The following is a 14,987-nucleotide window of genomic DNA, read 5'->3' on the forward strand; positions in this document are numbered from 1 at the left end:
AACGAGGCTTCATTACGTCATAACTCTTTCGAAACGTTTCGAAAATCCGATGGATCACCACTAGGGGGAGTTGGTCACAAATGACCAGTGTCTAATATGGTCAGGTAAACTCGGGTCAGTTTTATTACGCAAGTTCATAAAACATGCATCCTTCTGGCTAGTAACACTACCATTTTGTTTACTTTTTGTTTATAGACAGATTTAATGACAAAAATGTGCATAATTAAAAGGGGAGATGGTTTTAATGATTTGTTTGCCCTAAATACAACTGAAAAACACACAATACACTTTTAATTATGTCTTAATAAGGTTAAATAATTTTTTTAAACATGTTTTAATACAAATCTTGCTATTATTTTGTAAAATAAAGTGTAAAATGTTTGGAAAGATCTGCTTTAACACTATTTTGACCAGCAGGTGTCGCCAGCGAGTGTGGTGTTTCGAACGCTTCGAAGAACTGAATCAATTTCCGAAGCGATTGGTTCAATAGATTCGAAGCTTCGAAAAGTTTCGTTGCTCCCATCACCAGTGTTCAGTGGCTTTAAACAAAGGAGACTTGTGCCTCCAACATAGGGACGGCGAGAGGTGCGAAAACGGCAAACGAACAGCAGCGCTCAGCTCGTGCATTAAATCTTACATTTCAATCGGCACTCCAGAAACAAAGCAAACCTCCCCGTCGGGGAATCGAACCCCGGTCTTCCGCATGACAGGCGGAGATACTGTCCACTATACTAACGAGGAGTTCTCTCTCTCGCACGGGCATCACGCCGGCCAACCTCCCCTTCGAAAGAGGACTCTTGGGATTCTGTGGTTATCAAGTTACAGACACCAGCAGGAGGCGAGGAAGGGAATCGACTGAATCCATGATCAATTCAGTGCAGCTCTAAAACAACAGTTGGTTCAGGACATTCACAGGTCCTGTTGAGCAACACCTTTCTGCCTGCGTTGGTGGTATAGTGGTGAGCATAGCTGCCTTCCAAGCAGTTGACCCGGGTTCGATTCCCGGCCAACGCATTGCTTTTTGCTCGACCACACCGTGAGAACGAGAGCAACGCAGCGCACTTCTTCAGCCGATTTTGATGCGTAAAGGTGGCTCGTGCAAGTTGTTTGAGAAGTCAAACGAAAAGGACGTCTCCCCGTCGGGGAATCGAACCCCGGTCTTCCGCGTGACAGGCGGAGATACTGTCCACTATACTAACGAGGATCTTACGCCCAGGGTGAGTCGTCGAGCCGGATCCCCAATCCAAAACGCAGCATATAACACACGCTCCCCATTTGTGAGGACAGCCTTCCTGTTTATTCCCCCTGTATTTTTGTTTATTTTGTCTGCTTGTTTATATTTTAAAAAGTTTCTTTACCTTCTTTTTTAAAAAGCATTCCCTGCTTCTGCCCCAGCCAACTACCTTCCTTACCCCAAAATCAGTAAACCCCTTAGATCGGTACTTTAAAAGGACAACCCTACCCCATTCTGAACCTCAATCCATCCCCTTGCTTTTTTACTATTTACCTGAAATAAATTAACCATAAACTACACCCTGCCCTAACACCAGCTATCATAATCCCAAAAAGAATTTTTGAAGTGAAAATGATCTATTAAGCTGAAGGTCTTAGACCTTGTTCTTCTGTTGGGGCCCTTTCTTTTTCCTTTTTTTCCCTAGAGGCTATGGAAATTAATGGGATGGAGATTGGAGATAACCTGTGCCGGTGCATCCTCTGTGTAATGTGCACAGAGTTTCATTCCCCAAAACCTCTCAGCAAAAGATCACACTGTGACATGTTAGTAGCCTGTGCCTGTGTCTTTATTTTGCGCAGGAACGTATTTCTACCTCTTTTGCTCCTCCCAGGTGGAAGGGTCTGTGTGGATCCTGAACCAGAAATTACCCTTTTTGAACATTATGGTGTGGCACAGGGAGCACACTGGGTCGAGGTTTGTTGGACATAACTCAAGTTTTCCTTCAACTACGTATAAATCTTTCGCCTTTTACTAAAGATTTCCGTGGAGGAGGACGTTGTGAGTTTATTGTATTTTTGGGTGCTCTGCTCACAGCAGAGCTGCGTAACTTTGGTCAATTGCAGAAAATCTTTCATTATGGTCTGGTTTGTCGCGAGGTGTTCAGTAACGATGGTCGCTTCCGAAGCACCGCTTTATGAGGCTTCGAAACTTTTCAAAATCTATCGTTTCGAATCAATTTGCTCGGAGCTTGTTTCAAACTGGCCAAGTCACGTGATTTTAGCAAACGAGGCTTCATTACGTCATAACTCTTTCGAAACGTTTCGAAAATCCGATGGATCACCACTAGGGGGAGTTGGTCACAAATGACCAGTGTCTAATATGGTCAGGTAAACTCGGGTCAGTTTTATTACGCAAGTTCATAAAACATGCATCCTTCTGGCTAGTAACACTACCATTTTGTTTACTTTTTGTTTATAGACAGATTTAATGACAAAAATGTGCATAATTAAAAGGGGAGATGGTTTTAATGATTTGTTTGCCCTAAATACAACTGAAAAACACACAATACACTTTTAATTATGTCTTAATAAGGTTAAATAATTTTTTTAAACATGTTTTAATACAAATCTTGCTATTATTTTGTAAAATAAAGTGTAAAATGTTTGGAAAGATCTGCTTTAACACTATTTTGACCAGCAGGTGTCGCCAGCGAGTGTGGTGTTTCGAACGCTTCGAAGAACTGAATCAATTTCCGAAGCGATTGGTTCAATAGATTCGAAGCTTCGAAAAGTTTCGTTGCTCCCATCACCAGTGTTCAGTGGCTTTAAACAAAGGAGACTTGTGCCTCCAACATAGGGACGGCGAGAGGTGCGAAAACGGCAAACGAACAGCAGCGCTCAGCTCGTGCATTAAATCTTACATTTCAATCGGCACTCCAGAAACAAAGCAAACCTCCCCGTCGGGGAATCGAACCCCGGTCTTCCGCGTGACAGGCGGAGATACTGTCCACTATACTAACGAGGACTTCTCTCTCTCGCACGGGCATCACGCCGGCCAACCTCCCCTTCGAAAGAGGACTCTTGGGATTCTGTGGTTATCAAGTTACAGACACCAGCAGGAGGCGAGGAAGGGAATCGACTGAATCCATGATCAATTCAGTGCAGCTCTAAAACAACAGTTGGTTCAGGACATTCACAGGTCCTGTTGAGCAACACCTTTCTGCATGCGTTGGTGGTATAGTGGTGAGCATAGCTGCCTTCCAAGCAGTTGACCTGGGTTCGATTCCCGGCCAACGCATTGCTTTTTGCTCGACCACACCGTGAGAACGAGAGCAACGCAGCGCACTTCTTCAGCCGATTTTGATGCGTAAAGGTGGCTCGTGCAAGTTGTTTGAGAAGTCAAACGAAAAGGACGTCTCCCCGTCGGGGAATCGAACCCCGGTCTTCCGCATGACAGGCGGAGATACTGTCCACTATACCAACGAGGATCTTACGCCCAGGGTGAGTCGTCGAGCCGGATCCCCAATCCAAAACGCAGCATATAACACACGCTCCCCATTTGTGAGGACAGCCTTCCTGTTTATTCCCCCTGTATTTTTGTTTATTTTGTCTGCTTGTTTATATTTTAAAAAGTTTCTTTACCTTCTTTTTTAAAAAGCATTCCCTGCTTCTGCCCCAGCCAACTACCTTCCTTACCCCAAAATCAGTAAACCCCTTAGATCGGTACTTTAAAAGGACAACCCTACCCCATTCTGAACCTCAATCCATCCCCTTGCTTTTTTACTATTTACCTGAAATAAATTAACCATAAACTACACCCTGCCCTAACACCAGCTATCATAATCCCAAAAAGAATTTTTGAAGTGAAAATGATCTATTAAGCTGAAGGTCTTAGACCTTGTTCTTCTGTTGGGGCCCTTTCTTTTTCCTTTTTTTCCCTAGAGGCTATGGAAATTAATGGGATGGAGATTGGAGATAACCTGTGCCGGTGCATCCTCTGTGTAATGTGCACAGAGTTTCATTCCCCAAAACCTCTCAGCAAAAGATCACACTGTGACATGTTAGTAGCCTGTGCCTGTGTCTTTATTTTGCGCAGGAACGTATTTCTACCTCTTTTGCTCCTCCCAGGTGGAAGGGTCTGTGTGGATCCTGAACCAGAAATTACCCTTTTTGAACATTATGGTGTGGCACAGCGAGCACACTGGGTCGAGGTTTGCTGGACATAACTCAAGTTTTCCTTCAACTACGTATAAATCTTTCGCCTTTTACTAAAGATTTCCGTGGAGGAGGACGTTGTGAGTTTATTGTATTTTTGGGTGCTCTGCTCACAGCAGAGCTGCGTAACTTTGGTCAATTGCAGAAAATCTTTCATTATGGTCTGGTTTGTCGCGAGGTGTTCAGTAACGATGGTCGCTTCCGAAGCACCGCTTTATGAGGCTTCGAAACTTTTCAAAATCTCTCGTTTCGAATCAATTTGCTCGGAGCTTGTTTCAAACTGGCCAAGTCACGTGATTTTAGCAAACGAGGCTTCATTACGTCATAACTCTTTCGAAACGTTTCGAAAATCTGATGGATCACCACTAGGGGGAGTTGGTCACAAATGACCAGTGTCTAATATGGTCAGGTAAACTCGGGTCAGTTTTATTACGCAAGTTCATAAAACATGCATCCTTCTGGCTAGTAACACTACCATTTTGTTTACTTTTTGTTGATAGACAGATTTAATGACAAAAATGTGCATAATTAAAAGGGGAGATGGTTTTAATGATTTGTTTGCCCTAAATACAACTGAAAAACACACAATACACTTTTAATTATGTCTTAATAAGGTTAAATAATTTTTTTAAACATGTTTTAATACAAATCTTGCTATTATTTTGTAAAATAAAGTGTAAAATGTTTGGAAAGATCTGCTTTAACACTATTTTGACCAGCAGGTGTCGCCAGCGAGTGTGGTGTTTCGAACGCTTCGAAGAACTGAATCAATTTCCGAAGCGATTGGTTCAATAGATTCGAAGCTTCGAAAAGTTTCGTTGCTCCCATCACCAGTGTTCAGTGGCTTTAAACAAAGGAGACTTGTGCCTCCAACATAGGGACGGCGAGAGGTGCGAAAACGGCAAACGAACAGCAGCGCTCAGCTCGTGCATTAAATCTTACATTTCAATCGGCACTCCAGAAACAAAGCAAACCTCCCCGTCGGGGAATCGAACCCCGGTCTTCCGCGTGACAGGCGGAGATACTGTCCACTATACTAACGAGGACTTCTCTCTCTCGCACGGGCATCACGCCGGCCAACCTCCCCTTCGAAAGAGGACTCTTGGGATTCTGTGGTTATCAAGTTACAGACACCAGCAGGAGGCGAGGAAGGGAATCGACTGAATCCATGATCAATTCAGTGCAGCTCTAAAACAACAGTTGGTTCAGGACATTCACAGGTCCTGTTGAGCAACACCTTTCTGCCTGCGTTGGTGGTATAGTGGTGAGCATAGCTGCCTTCCAAGCAGTTGACCCGGGTTCGATTCCCGGCCAACGCATTGCTTTTTGCTCGACCACACCGTGAGAACGAGAGCAACGCAGCGCACTTCTTCAGCCGATTTTGATGCGTAAAGGTGGCTCGTGCAAGTTGTTTGAGAAGTCAAACGAAAAGGACGTCTCCCCGTCGGGGAATCGAACCCCGGTCTTCCGCGTGACAGGCGGAGATACTGTCCACTATACTAACGAGGATCTTACGCCCAGGGTGAGTCGTCGAGCCGGATCCCCAATCCAAAACGCAGCATATAACACACGCTCCCCATTTGTGAGGACAGCCTTCCTGTTTATTCCCCCTGTATTTTTGTTTATTTTGTCTGCTTGTTTATATTTTAAAAAGTTACCTTCTTTTTTAAAAAGCATTCCCTGCTTCTGCCCCAGCCAACTACCTTCCTTACCCCAAAATCAGTAAACCCCTTAGATCGGTACTTTAAAAGGACAACCCTACCCCATTCTGAACCTCAATCCATCCCCTTGCTTTTTTACTATTTACCTGAAATAAATTAACCATAAACTACACCCTGCCCTAACACCAGCTATCATAATCCCAAAAAGAATTTTTGAAGTGAAAATGATCTATTAAGCTGAAGGTCTTAGACCTTGTTCTTCTGTTGGGGCCCTTTCTTTTTCCTTTTTTTCCCTAGAGGCTATGGAAATTAATGGGATGGAGATTGGAGATAACCTGTGCCGGTGCATCCTCTGTGTAATGTGCACAGAGTTTCATTCCCCAAAACCTCTCAGCAAAAGATCACACTGTGACATGTTAGTAGCCTGTGCCTGTGTCTTTATTTTGCGCAGGAACGTATTTCTACCTCTTTTGCTCCTCCCAGGTGGAAGGGTCTGTGTGGATCCTGAACCAGAAATTACCCTTTTTGAACATTATGGTGTGGCACAGGGAGCACACTGGGTCGAGGTTTGTTGTAAATCTTTCGCCTTTTACTAAAGATTTCCGTGGAGGAGGACGTTGTGAGTTTATTGTATTTTTGGGTGCTCTGCTCACAGCAGAGCTGCGTAACTTTGGTCAATTGCAGAAAATCTTTCATTATGGTCTGGTTTGTCGCGAGGTGTTCAGTAACGATGGTCGCTTCCGAAGCACCGCTTTATGAGGCTTCGAAACTTTTCAAAATCTCTCGTTTCGAATCAATTTGCTCGGAGCTTGTTTCAAACTGGCCAAGTCACGTGATTTTAGCAAACGAGGCTTCATTACGTCATAACTCTTTCGAAACGTTTCGAAAATCCGATGGATCACCACTAGGGGGAGTTGGTCACAAATTACCAGTGTCTAATATGGTCAGGTAAACTCGGGTCAGTTTTATTACGCAAGTTCATAAAACATGCATCCTTCTGGCTAGTAACACTACCATTTTGTTTACTTTTTGTTTATAGACAGATTTAATGACAAAAATGTGCATAATTAAAAGGGGAGATGGTTTTAATGATTTGTTTGCCCTAAATACAACTGAAAAACACACAATACACTTTTAATTATGTCTTAATAAGATTAAATAATTTTTTTAAACATGTTTTAATACAAATCTTGCTATTATTTTGTAAAATAAAGTGTAAAATGTTTGGAAAGATCTGCTTTAACACTATTTTGACCAGCAGGTGTCGCCAGCGAGTGTGGTGTTTCGAACGCTTCAAAGAACTGAATCAATTTCCGAAGCGATTGGTTCAATAGATTCGAAGCTTCGAAAAGTTTCGTTGCTCCCATCACCAGTGTTCAGTGGCTTTAAACAAAGGAGACTTGTGCCTCCAACATAGGGACGGCGAGAGGTGCGAAAACGGCAAACGAACAGCAGCGCTCAGCTCGTGCATTAAATCTTACATTTCAATCGGCACTCCAGAAACAAAGCAAACCTCCCCGTCGGGGAATCGAACCCCGGTCTTCCGCGTGACAGGCGGAGATACTGTCCACTATACTAACGAGGACTTCTCTCTCTCGCACGGGCATCACGCCGGCCAACCTCCCCTTCGAAAGAGGACTCTTGGGATTCTGTGGTTATCAAGTTACAGACACCAGCAGGAGGCGAGGAAGGGAATCGACTGAATCCATGATCAATTCAGTGCAGCTCTAAAACAACAGTTGGTTCAGGACATTCACAGGTCCTGTTGAGCAACACCTTTCTGCCTGCGTTGGTGGTATAGTGGTGAGCATAGCTGCCTTCCAAGCAGTTGACCCGGGTTCGATTCCCGGCCAACGCATTGCTTTTTGCTCGACCACATCGTGAGAACGAGAGCAACGCAGCGCACTTCTTCAGCCGATTTTGATGCGTAAAGGTGGCTCGTGCAAGTTGTTTGAGAAGTCAAACGAAAAGGACGTCTCCCCGTCGGGGAATCGAACCCCGGTCTTCCGCGTGACAGGCGGAGATACTGTCCACTATACTAACGAGGATCTTACTCCCAGGGTGAGTCGTCGAGCCGGATCCCCAATCCAAAACGCAGCATATAACACACGCTCCCCATTTGTGAGGACAGCCTTCCTGTTTATTCCCCCTGTATTTTTGTTTATTTTGTCTGCTTGTTTATATTTTAAAAAGTTTCTTTACCTTCTTTTTTAAAAAGCATTCCCTGCTTCTGCCCCAGCCAACTACCTTCCTTACCCCAAAATCAGTAAACCCCTTAGATCGGTACTTTAAAAGGACAACCCTACCCCATTCTGAACCTCAATCCATCCCCTTGCTTTTTTACTATTTACCTGAAATAAATTAACCATAAACTACACCCTGCCCTAACACCAGCTATCATAATCCCAAAAAGAATTTTTGAAGTGAAAATGATCTATTAAGCTGAAGGTCTTAGACCTTGTTCTTCTGTTGGGGCCCTTTCTTTTTCCTTTTTTTCCCTAGAGGCTATGGAAATTAATGGGATGGAGATTGGAGATAACCTGTGCCGGTGCATCCTCTGTGTAATGTGCACAGAGTTTCATTCCCCAAAACCTCTCAGCAAAAGATCACACTGTGACATGTTAGTAGCCTGTGCCTGTGTCTTTATTTTGCGCAGGAACGTATTTCTACCTCTTTTGCTCCTCCCAGGTGGAAGGGTCTGTGTGGATCCTGAACCAGAAATTACCCTTTTTGAACATTATGGTGTGGCACAGGGAGCACACTGGGTCGAGGTTTGTTGGACATAACTCAAGTTTTCCTTCAAATACGTATAAATCTTTCGCCTTTTACTAAAGATTTCCGTGGAGGAGGACGTTGTGAGTTTATTGTATTTTTGGGTGCTCTGCTCACAGCAGAGCTGCGTAACTTTGGTCAATTGCAGAAAATCTTTCATTATGGTCTGGTTTGTCGCGAGGTGTTCAGTAACGATGGTCGCTTCCGAAGCACCGCTTTATGAGGCTTCGAAACTTTTCAAAATCTCTCGTTTCGAATCAATTTGCTCGGAGCTTGTTTCAAACTGGCCAAGTCACGTGATTTTAGCAAACGAGGCTTCATTACGTCATAACTCTTTCGAAACGTTTCGAAAATCCGATGGATCACCACTAGGGGGAGTTGGTCACAAATGACCAGTGTCTAATATGGTCAGGTAAACTCGGGTCAGTTTTATTACGCAAGTTCATAAAACATGCATCCTTCTGGCTAGTAACACTACCATTTTGTTTACTTTTTGTTGATAGACAGATTTAATGACAAAAATGTGCATAATTAAAAGGGGAGATGGTTTTAATGATTTGTTTGCCCTAAATACAACTGAAAAACACACAATACACTTTTAATTATGTATACACTTTTATATAAGGTTAAATAATTTTTTTAAACATGTTTTAATACAAATCTTGCTATTATTTTGTAAAATAAAGTGTAAAATGTTTGGAAAGATCTGCTTTAACACTATTTTGACCAGCAGGTGTCGCCAGCGAGTGTGGTGTTTCGAACGCTTCGAAGAACTGAATCAATTTCCGAAGTGATTGGTTCAATAGATTCGAAGCTTCGAAAAGTTTCGTTGCTCCCATCACCAGTGTTCAGTGGCTTTAAACAAAGGAGACTTGTGCCTCCAACATAGGGACGGCGAGAGGTGCGAAAACGGCAAACGAACAGCAGCGCTCAGCTCGTGCATTAAATCTTACATTTCAATCGGCACTCCAGAAACCAAGCAAACCTCCCCGTCGGGGAATCGAACCCCGGTCTTCCGCGTGACAGGCGGAGATACTGTCCACTATACTAACGAGGACTTCTCTCTCTCGCACGGGCATCACGCCGGCCAACCTCCCCTTCGAAAGAGGACTCTTGGGATTCTGTGGTTATCAAATTACAGACACCAGCAGGAGGCGAGGAAGGGAATCGACTGAATCCATGATCAATTCAGTGCAGCTCTAAAACAACAGTTGGTTCAGGACATTCACAGGTCCTGTTGAGCAACACCTTTCTGCCTGCGTTGGTGGTATAGTGGTGAGCATAGCTGCCTTCCAAGCAGTTGACCCGGGTTCGATTCCCGGCCAACGCATTGCTTTTTGCTCGACCACACCGTGAGAACGAGAGCAACGCAGCGCACTTCTTCAGCCGATTTTGATGCGTAAAGGTGGCTCGTGCAAGTTGTTTGAGAAGTCAAACGAAAAGGACGTCTCCCCGTCGGGGAATCGAACCCCGGTCTTCCGCGTGACAGGCGGAGATACTGTCCACTATACTAACGAGGATCTTACGCCCAGGGTGAGTCGTCGAGCCGGATCCCCAATCCAAAACGCAGCATATAACACACGCTCCCCATTTGTGAGGACAGCCTTCCTGTTTATTCTCCCTGTATTTTTGTTTATTTTGTCTGCTTGTTTATATTTTAAAAAGTTACCTTCTTTTTTAAAAAGCATTCCCTGCTTCTGCCCCAGCCAACTACCTTCCTTACCCCAAAATCAGTAAACCCCTTAGATCGGTACTTTAAAAGGACAACCCTACCCCATTCTGAACCTCAATCCATCCCCTTGCTTTTTTACTATTTACCTGAAATAAATTAACCATAAACTACACCCTGCCCTAACACCAGCTATCATAATCCCAAAAAGAATTTTTGAAGTGAAAATGATCTATTAAGCTGAAGGTCTTAGACCTTGTTCTTCTGTTGGGGCCCTTTCTTTTTCCTTTTTTTCCCTAGAGGCTATGGAAATTAATGGGATGGAGATTGGAGATAACCTGTGCCGGTGCATCCTCTGTGTAATGTGCACAGAGTTTCATTCCCCAAAACCTCTCAGCAAAAGATCACACTGTGACATGTTAGTAGCCTGTGCCTGTGTCTTTATTTTGCGCAGGAACGTATTTCTACCTCTTTTGCTCCTCCCAGGTGGAAGGGTCTGTGTGGATCCTGAACCAGAAATTACCCTTTTTGAACATTATGGTGTGGCACAGGGAGCACACTGGGTCGAGGTTTGTTGTAAATCTTTCGCCTTTTACTAAAGATTTCCGTGGAGGAGGACGTTGTGAGTTTATTGTATTTTTGGGTGCTCTGCTCACAGCAGAGCTGCGTAACTTTGGTCAATTGCAGAAAATCTTTCATTATGGTCTGGTTTGTCGCGAGGTGTTCAGTAACGATGGTCGCTTCCGAAGCACCGCTTTATGAGGCTTCGAAACTTTTCAAAATCTCTCGTTTCGAATCAATTTGCTCGGAGCTTGTTTCAAACTGGCCAAGTCACGTGATTTTAGCAAACGAGGCTTCATTACGTCATAACTCTTTCGAAACGTTTCGAAAATCCGATGGATCACCACTAGGGGGAGTTGGTCACAAATGACCAGTGTCTAATATGGTCAGGTAAACTCGGGTCAGTTTTATTACGCAAGTTCATAAAACATGCATCCTTCTGGCTAGTAACACTACCATTTTGTTTACTTTTTGTTGATAGACAGATTTAATGACAAAAATGTGCATAATTAAAAGGGGAGATGGTTTTAATGATTTGTTTGCCCTAAATACAACTGAAAAACACACAATACACTTTTAATTATGTCTTAATAAGGTTAAATAATTTTTTTAAACATGTTTTAATACAAATCTTGCTATTATTTTGTAAAATAAAGTGTAAAATGTTTGGAAAGATCTGCTTTAACACTATTTTGACCAGCAGGTGTCGCCAGCGAGTGTGGTGTTTCGAACGCTTCGAAGAACTGAATCAATTTCCGAAGCGATTGGTTCAATAGATTCGAAGCTTCGAAAAGTTTCGTTGCTCCCATCACCAGTGTTCAGTGGCTTTAAACAAAGGAGACTTGTGCCTCCAACATAGGGACGGCGAGAGGTGCGAAAACGTCAAACGAACAGCAGCGCTCAGCTCGTGCATTAAATCTTACATTTCAATCGGCACTCCAGAAACAAAGCAAACCTCCCCGTCGGGGAATCGAACCCCGGTCTTCCGCGTGACAGGCGGAGATACTGTCCACTATACTAACGAGGACTTCTCTCTCTCGCACGGGCATCACGCCGGCCAACCTCCCCTTCGAAAGAGGACTCTTGGGATTCTGTGGTTATCAAGTTACAGACACCAGCAGGAGGCGGGGAAGGGAATCGACTGAATCCATGATCAATTCAGTGCAGCTCTAAAACAACAGTTGGTTCAGGACATTCACAGGTCCTGTTGAGCAACACCTTTCTGCCTGCGTTGGTGGTATAGTGGTGAGCATAGCTGCCTTCCAAGCAGTTGACCCGGGTTCGATTCCCGGCCAACGCATTGCTTTTTGCTCGACCACACTGTGAGAACGAGAGCAACGCAGCGCACTTCTTCAGCCGATTTTGATGCGTAAAGGTGGCTCGTGCAAGTTGTTTGAGAAGTCAAACGAAAAGGACGTCTCCCCGTCGGGGAATCGAACCCCGGTCTTCCGCGTGACAGGCGGAGATACTGTCCACTACACTAACGAGGATCTTACGCCCAGGGTGAGTCGTCGAGCCGGATCCCCAATCCAAAAGGCAGCATATAACACACGCTCCCCATTTGTGAGGACAGCCTTCCTGTTTATTCCCCCTGTATTTTTGTTTATTTTGTCTGCTTGTTTATATTTTAAAAAGTTTCTTTACCTTCTTTTTTAAAAAGCATTCCCTGCTTCTGCCCCAGCCAACTACCTTCCTTACCCCAAAATCAGTAAACCCCTTAGATCGGTACTTTAAAAGGACAACCCTACCCCATTCTGAACCTCAATCCATCCCCTTGCTTTTTTACTATTTACCTGAAATAAATTAACCATAAACTACACCCTGCCCTAACACCAGCTATCATAATCCCAAAAAGAATTTTTGAAGTGAAAATGATCTATTAAGCTGAAGGTCTTAGACCTTGTTCTTCTGTTGGGGCCCTTTCTTTTTCCTTTTTTTCCCTAGAGGCTATGGAAATTAATGTGATGGAGATTGGAGATAACCTGTGCCGGTGCATCCTCTGTGTAATGTGCACAGAGTTTCATTCCCCAAAACCTCTCAGCAAAAGATCACACTGTGACATGTTAGTAGCCTGTGCCTGTGTCTTTATTTTGCGCAGGAACGTATTTCTACCTCTTTTGCTCCTCCCAGGTGGAAGGGTCTGTGTGGATCCTGAACCAGAAATTACCCTTTTTGAACATTATGGTGTGGCACAGGGAGCACACTGGGTCGAGGTTTGTTGGACATAACACAAGTTTTCCTTCAACTACGTATAAATCTTTCGCCTTTTACTAAAGATTTCCGTGGAGGAGGATGTTGTGAGTTTATTGTATTTTTGGGTGCTCTGCTCACAGCAGAGCTGCGTAACTTTGGTCAATTGCAGAAAATCTTTCATTATGGTCTGGTTTGTCGCGAGGTGTTCAGTAACGATGGTCGCTTCCGAAGCACCGCTTTATGAGGCTTCGAAACTTTTCAAAATCTCTCGTTTCGAATCAATTTGCTCGGAGCTTGTTTCAAACTGGCCAAGTCACGTGATTTTAGCAAACGAGGCTTCATTACGTCATAACTCTTTCGAAACGTTTCGAAAATCCGATGGATCACCACTAGGGGGAGTTGGTCACAAATGACCAGTGTCTAATATGGTCAGGTAAACTCGGGTCAGTTTTATTACGCAAGTTCATAAAACATGCATCCTTCTGGCTAGTAACACTACCATTTTGTTTACTTTTTGTTTATAGACAGATTTAATGACAAAAATGTGCATAATTAAAAGGGGAGATGGTTTTAATGATTTGTTTGCCCTAAATACAACTGAAAAACACACAATACACTTTTAATTATGTCTTAATAAGGTTAAATAATTTTTTTAAACATGTTTTAATACAAATCTTGCTATTATTTTGTAAAATAAAGTGTAAAATGTTTGGAAAGATCTGCTTTAACACTATTTTGACCAGCAGGTGTCGCCAGCGAGTGTGGTGTTTCGAACGCTTCGAAGAACTGAATCAATTTCCGAAGCGATTGGTTCAATAGATTCGAAGCTTCGAAAAGTTTCGTTGCTCCCATCACCAGTGTTCAGTGGCTTTAAACAAAGGAGACTTGTGCCTCCAACATAGGGACGGCGAGAGGTGCGAAAACGGCAAACGAACAGCAGCGCTCAGCTCGTGCATTAAATCTTACATTTCAATCGGCACTCCAGAAACCAAGCAAACCTCCCCGTCGGGGAATCGAACCCCGGTCTTCCGCGTGACAGGCGGAGATACTGTCCACTATACTAACGAGGACTTCTCTCTCTCGCACGGGCATCACGCCGGCCAACCTCCCCTTCGAAAGAGGACTCTTGGGATTCTGTGGTTATCAAGTTACAGACACCAGCAGGAGGCGAGGAAGGGAATCGACTGAATCCATGATCAATTCAGTGCAGCTCTAAAACAACAGTTGGTTCAGGACATTCACAGGTCCTGTTGAGCAACACCTTTCTGCCTGCGTTGGTGGTATAGTGGTGAGCATAGCTGCCTTCCAAGCAGTTGACCCGGGTTCGATTCCCGGCCAACGCATTGCTTTTTGCTCGACCACACCGTGAGAACGAGAGCAACGCAGCGCACTTCTTCAGCCGATTTTGATGCGTAAAGGTGGCTCGTGCAAGTTGTTTGAGAAGTCAAACGAAAAGGACGTCTCCCCGTCGGGGAATCGAACCCCGGTCTTCCGCGTGACAGGCGGAGATACTGTCCACTATACTAACGAGGATCTTACGCCCAGGGTGAGTCGTCGAGCCGGATCCCCAATCCAAAACGCAGCATATAACACACGCTCCCCATTTGTGAGGACAGCCTTCCTGTTTATTCTCCCTGTATTTTTGTTTATTTTGTCTGCTTGTTTATATTTTAAAAAGTTACCTTCTTTTTTAAAAAGCATTCCCTGCTTCTGCCCCAGCCAACTACCTTCCTTACCCCAAAATCAGTAAACCCCTTAGATCGGTACTTTAAAAGGACAACCCTACCCCATTCTGAACCTCAATCCATCCCCTTGCTTTTTTACTATTTACCTGAAATAAATTAACCATAAACTACACCCTGCCCTAACACCAGCTATCATAATCCCAAAAAGAATTTTTGAAGTGAAAATGATCTATTAAGCTGAAGGTCTTAGACCTTGTTCTTCTGTTGGGGCCCTTTCTT

General features: G+C 43.9%; 25 non-coding genes across 25 annotated transcripts; 13 read left to right on the plus strand and 12 right to left on the minus strand.

The window, feature by feature from the left end:
• Positions 1–942: 942 nt before the first annotated feature.
• Positions 943–1,014, plus strand: trnag-ucc (transfer RNA glycine (anticodon UCC)). Its single transcript has one exon. It is a non-coding gene; the product is annotated as a tRNA-Gly (tRNA).
• A 118-nt stretch (positions 1,015–1,132) lies between these two features.
• On the minus strand, positions 1,133–1,204 carry trnad-guc (transfer RNA aspartic acid (anticodon GUC)). Its single transcript has one exon. It is a non-coding gene; the product is annotated as a tRNA-Asp (tRNA).
• A 735-nt stretch (positions 1,205–1,939) lies between these two features.
• On the plus strand, positions 1,940–2,054 carry LOC141367524 (U5 spliceosomal RNA). Its single transcript, XR_012371876.1, has one exon. It is a non-coding gene; the product is annotated as a U5 spliceosomal RNA (small nuclear RNA).
• An 851-nt stretch (positions 2,055–2,905) lies between these two features.
• Positions 2,906–2,977, minus strand: trnad-guc (transfer RNA aspartic acid (anticodon GUC)). The gene has a single exon. It is a non-coding gene; the product is annotated as a tRNA-Asp (tRNA).
• A 201-nt stretch (positions 2,978–3,178) lies between these two features.
• On the plus strand, positions 3,179–3,250 carry trnag-ucc (transfer RNA glycine (anticodon UCC)). Its single transcript has one exon. It is a non-coding gene; the product is annotated as a tRNA-Gly (tRNA).
• Positions 3,251–3,368: 118 nt separating this feature from the next.
• trnad-guc (transfer RNA aspartic acid (anticodon GUC)) lies at positions 3,369–3,440 on the minus strand. Its single transcript has one exon. It is a non-coding gene; the product is annotated as a tRNA-Asp (tRNA).
• A 735-nt stretch (positions 3,441–4,175) lies between these two features.
• Positions 4,176–4,290, plus strand: LOC141367525 (U5 spliceosomal RNA). Its single transcript, XR_012371877.1, has one exon. It is a non-coding gene; the product is annotated as a U5 spliceosomal RNA (small nuclear RNA).
• An 851-nt stretch (positions 4,291–5,141) lies between these two features.
• Positions 5,142–5,213, minus strand: trnad-guc (transfer RNA aspartic acid (anticodon GUC)). The gene has a single exon. It is a non-coding gene; the product is annotated as a tRNA-Asp (tRNA).
• Positions 5,214–5,414: 201 nt separating this feature from the next.
• trnag-ucc (transfer RNA glycine (anticodon UCC)) lies at positions 5,415–5,486 on the plus strand. The gene has a single exon. It is a non-coding gene; the product is annotated as a tRNA-Gly (tRNA).
• A 118-nt stretch (positions 5,487–5,604) lies between these two features.
• Positions 5,605–5,676, minus strand: trnad-guc (transfer RNA aspartic acid (anticodon GUC)). The gene has a single exon. It is a non-coding gene; the product is annotated as a tRNA-Asp (tRNA).
• A 703-nt stretch (positions 5,677–6,379) lies between these two features.
• Positions 6,380–6,490, plus strand: LOC141367571 (U5 spliceosomal RNA). The gene has a single exon (XR_012371923.1). It is a non-coding gene; the product is annotated as a U5 spliceosomal RNA (small nuclear RNA).
• An 851-nt stretch (positions 6,491–7,341) lies between these two features.
• Positions 7,342–7,413, minus strand: trnad-guc (transfer RNA aspartic acid (anticodon GUC)). The gene has a single exon. It is a non-coding gene; the product is annotated as a tRNA-Asp (tRNA).
• Positions 7,414–7,614: 201 nt separating this feature from the next.
• trnag-ucc (transfer RNA glycine (anticodon UCC)) lies at positions 7,615–7,686 on the plus strand. Its single transcript has one exon. It is a non-coding gene; the product is annotated as a tRNA-Gly (tRNA).
• A 118-nt stretch (positions 7,687–7,804) lies between these two features.
• On the minus strand, positions 7,805–7,876 carry trnad-guc (transfer RNA aspartic acid (anticodon GUC)). Its single transcript has one exon. It is a non-coding gene; the product is annotated as a tRNA-Asp (tRNA).
• A 735-nt stretch (positions 7,877–8,611) lies between these two features.
• LOC141367398 (U5 spliceosomal RNA) lies at positions 8,612–8,726 on the plus strand. Its single transcript, XR_012371751.1, has one exon. It is a non-coding gene; the product is annotated as a U5 spliceosomal RNA (small nuclear RNA).
• An 859-nt stretch (positions 8,727–9,585) lies between these two features.
• On the minus strand, positions 9,586–9,657 carry trnad-guc (transfer RNA aspartic acid (anticodon GUC)). Its single transcript has one exon. It is a non-coding gene; the product is annotated as a tRNA-Asp (tRNA).
• Positions 9,658–9,858: 201 nt separating this feature from the next.
• On the plus strand, positions 9,859–9,930 carry trnag-ucc (transfer RNA glycine (anticodon UCC)). Its single transcript has one exon. It is a non-coding gene; the product is annotated as a tRNA-Gly (tRNA).
• A 118-nt stretch (positions 9,931–10,048) lies between these two features.
• On the minus strand, positions 10,049–10,120 carry trnad-guc (transfer RNA aspartic acid (anticodon GUC)). Its single transcript has one exon. It is a non-coding gene; the product is annotated as a tRNA-Asp (tRNA).
• A 703-nt stretch (positions 10,121–10,823) lies between these two features.
• LOC141367572 (U5 spliceosomal RNA) lies at positions 10,824–10,934 on the plus strand. Its single transcript, XR_012371924.1, has one exon. It is a non-coding gene; the product is annotated as a U5 spliceosomal RNA (small nuclear RNA).
• An 851-nt stretch (positions 10,935–11,785) lies between these two features.
• On the minus strand, positions 11,786–11,857 carry trnad-guc (transfer RNA aspartic acid (anticodon GUC)). The gene has a single exon. It is a non-coding gene; the product is annotated as a tRNA-Asp (tRNA).
• A 201-nt stretch (positions 11,858–12,058) lies between these two features.
• Positions 12,059–12,130, plus strand: trnag-ucc (transfer RNA glycine (anticodon UCC)). Its single transcript has one exon. It is a non-coding gene; the product is annotated as a tRNA-Gly (tRNA).
• Positions 12,131–13,056: 926 nt separating this feature from the next.
• LOC141367543 (U5 spliceosomal RNA) lies at positions 13,057–13,170 on the plus strand. The gene has a single exon (XR_012371895.1). It is a non-coding gene; the product is annotated as a U5 spliceosomal RNA (small nuclear RNA).
• An 851-nt stretch (positions 13,171–14,021) lies between these two features.
• On the minus strand, positions 14,022–14,093 carry trnad-guc (transfer RNA aspartic acid (anticodon GUC)). Its single transcript has one exon. It is a non-coding gene; the product is annotated as a tRNA-Asp (tRNA).
• A 201-nt stretch (positions 14,094–14,294) lies between these two features.
• trnag-ucc (transfer RNA glycine (anticodon UCC)) lies at positions 14,295–14,366 on the plus strand. Its single transcript has one exon. It is a non-coding gene; the product is annotated as a tRNA-Gly (tRNA).
• Positions 14,367–14,484: 118 nt separating this feature from the next.
• trnad-guc (transfer RNA aspartic acid (anticodon GUC)) lies at positions 14,485–14,556 on the minus strand. Its single transcript has one exon. It is a non-coding gene; the product is annotated as a tRNA-Asp (tRNA).
• Positions 14,557–14,987: the final 431 nt, after the last annotated feature.

This window comes from Misgurnus anguillicaudatus, chromosome 10 (genome assembly GCF_027580225.2).
Source record: "Misgurnus anguillicaudatus chromosome 10, ASM2758022v2, whole genome shotgun sequence".
In the NCBI taxonomy this organism is placed as follows: Eukaryota; Metazoa; Chordata; class Actinopteri; order Cypriniformes; family Cobitidae; genus Misgurnus; species Misgurnus anguillicaudatus.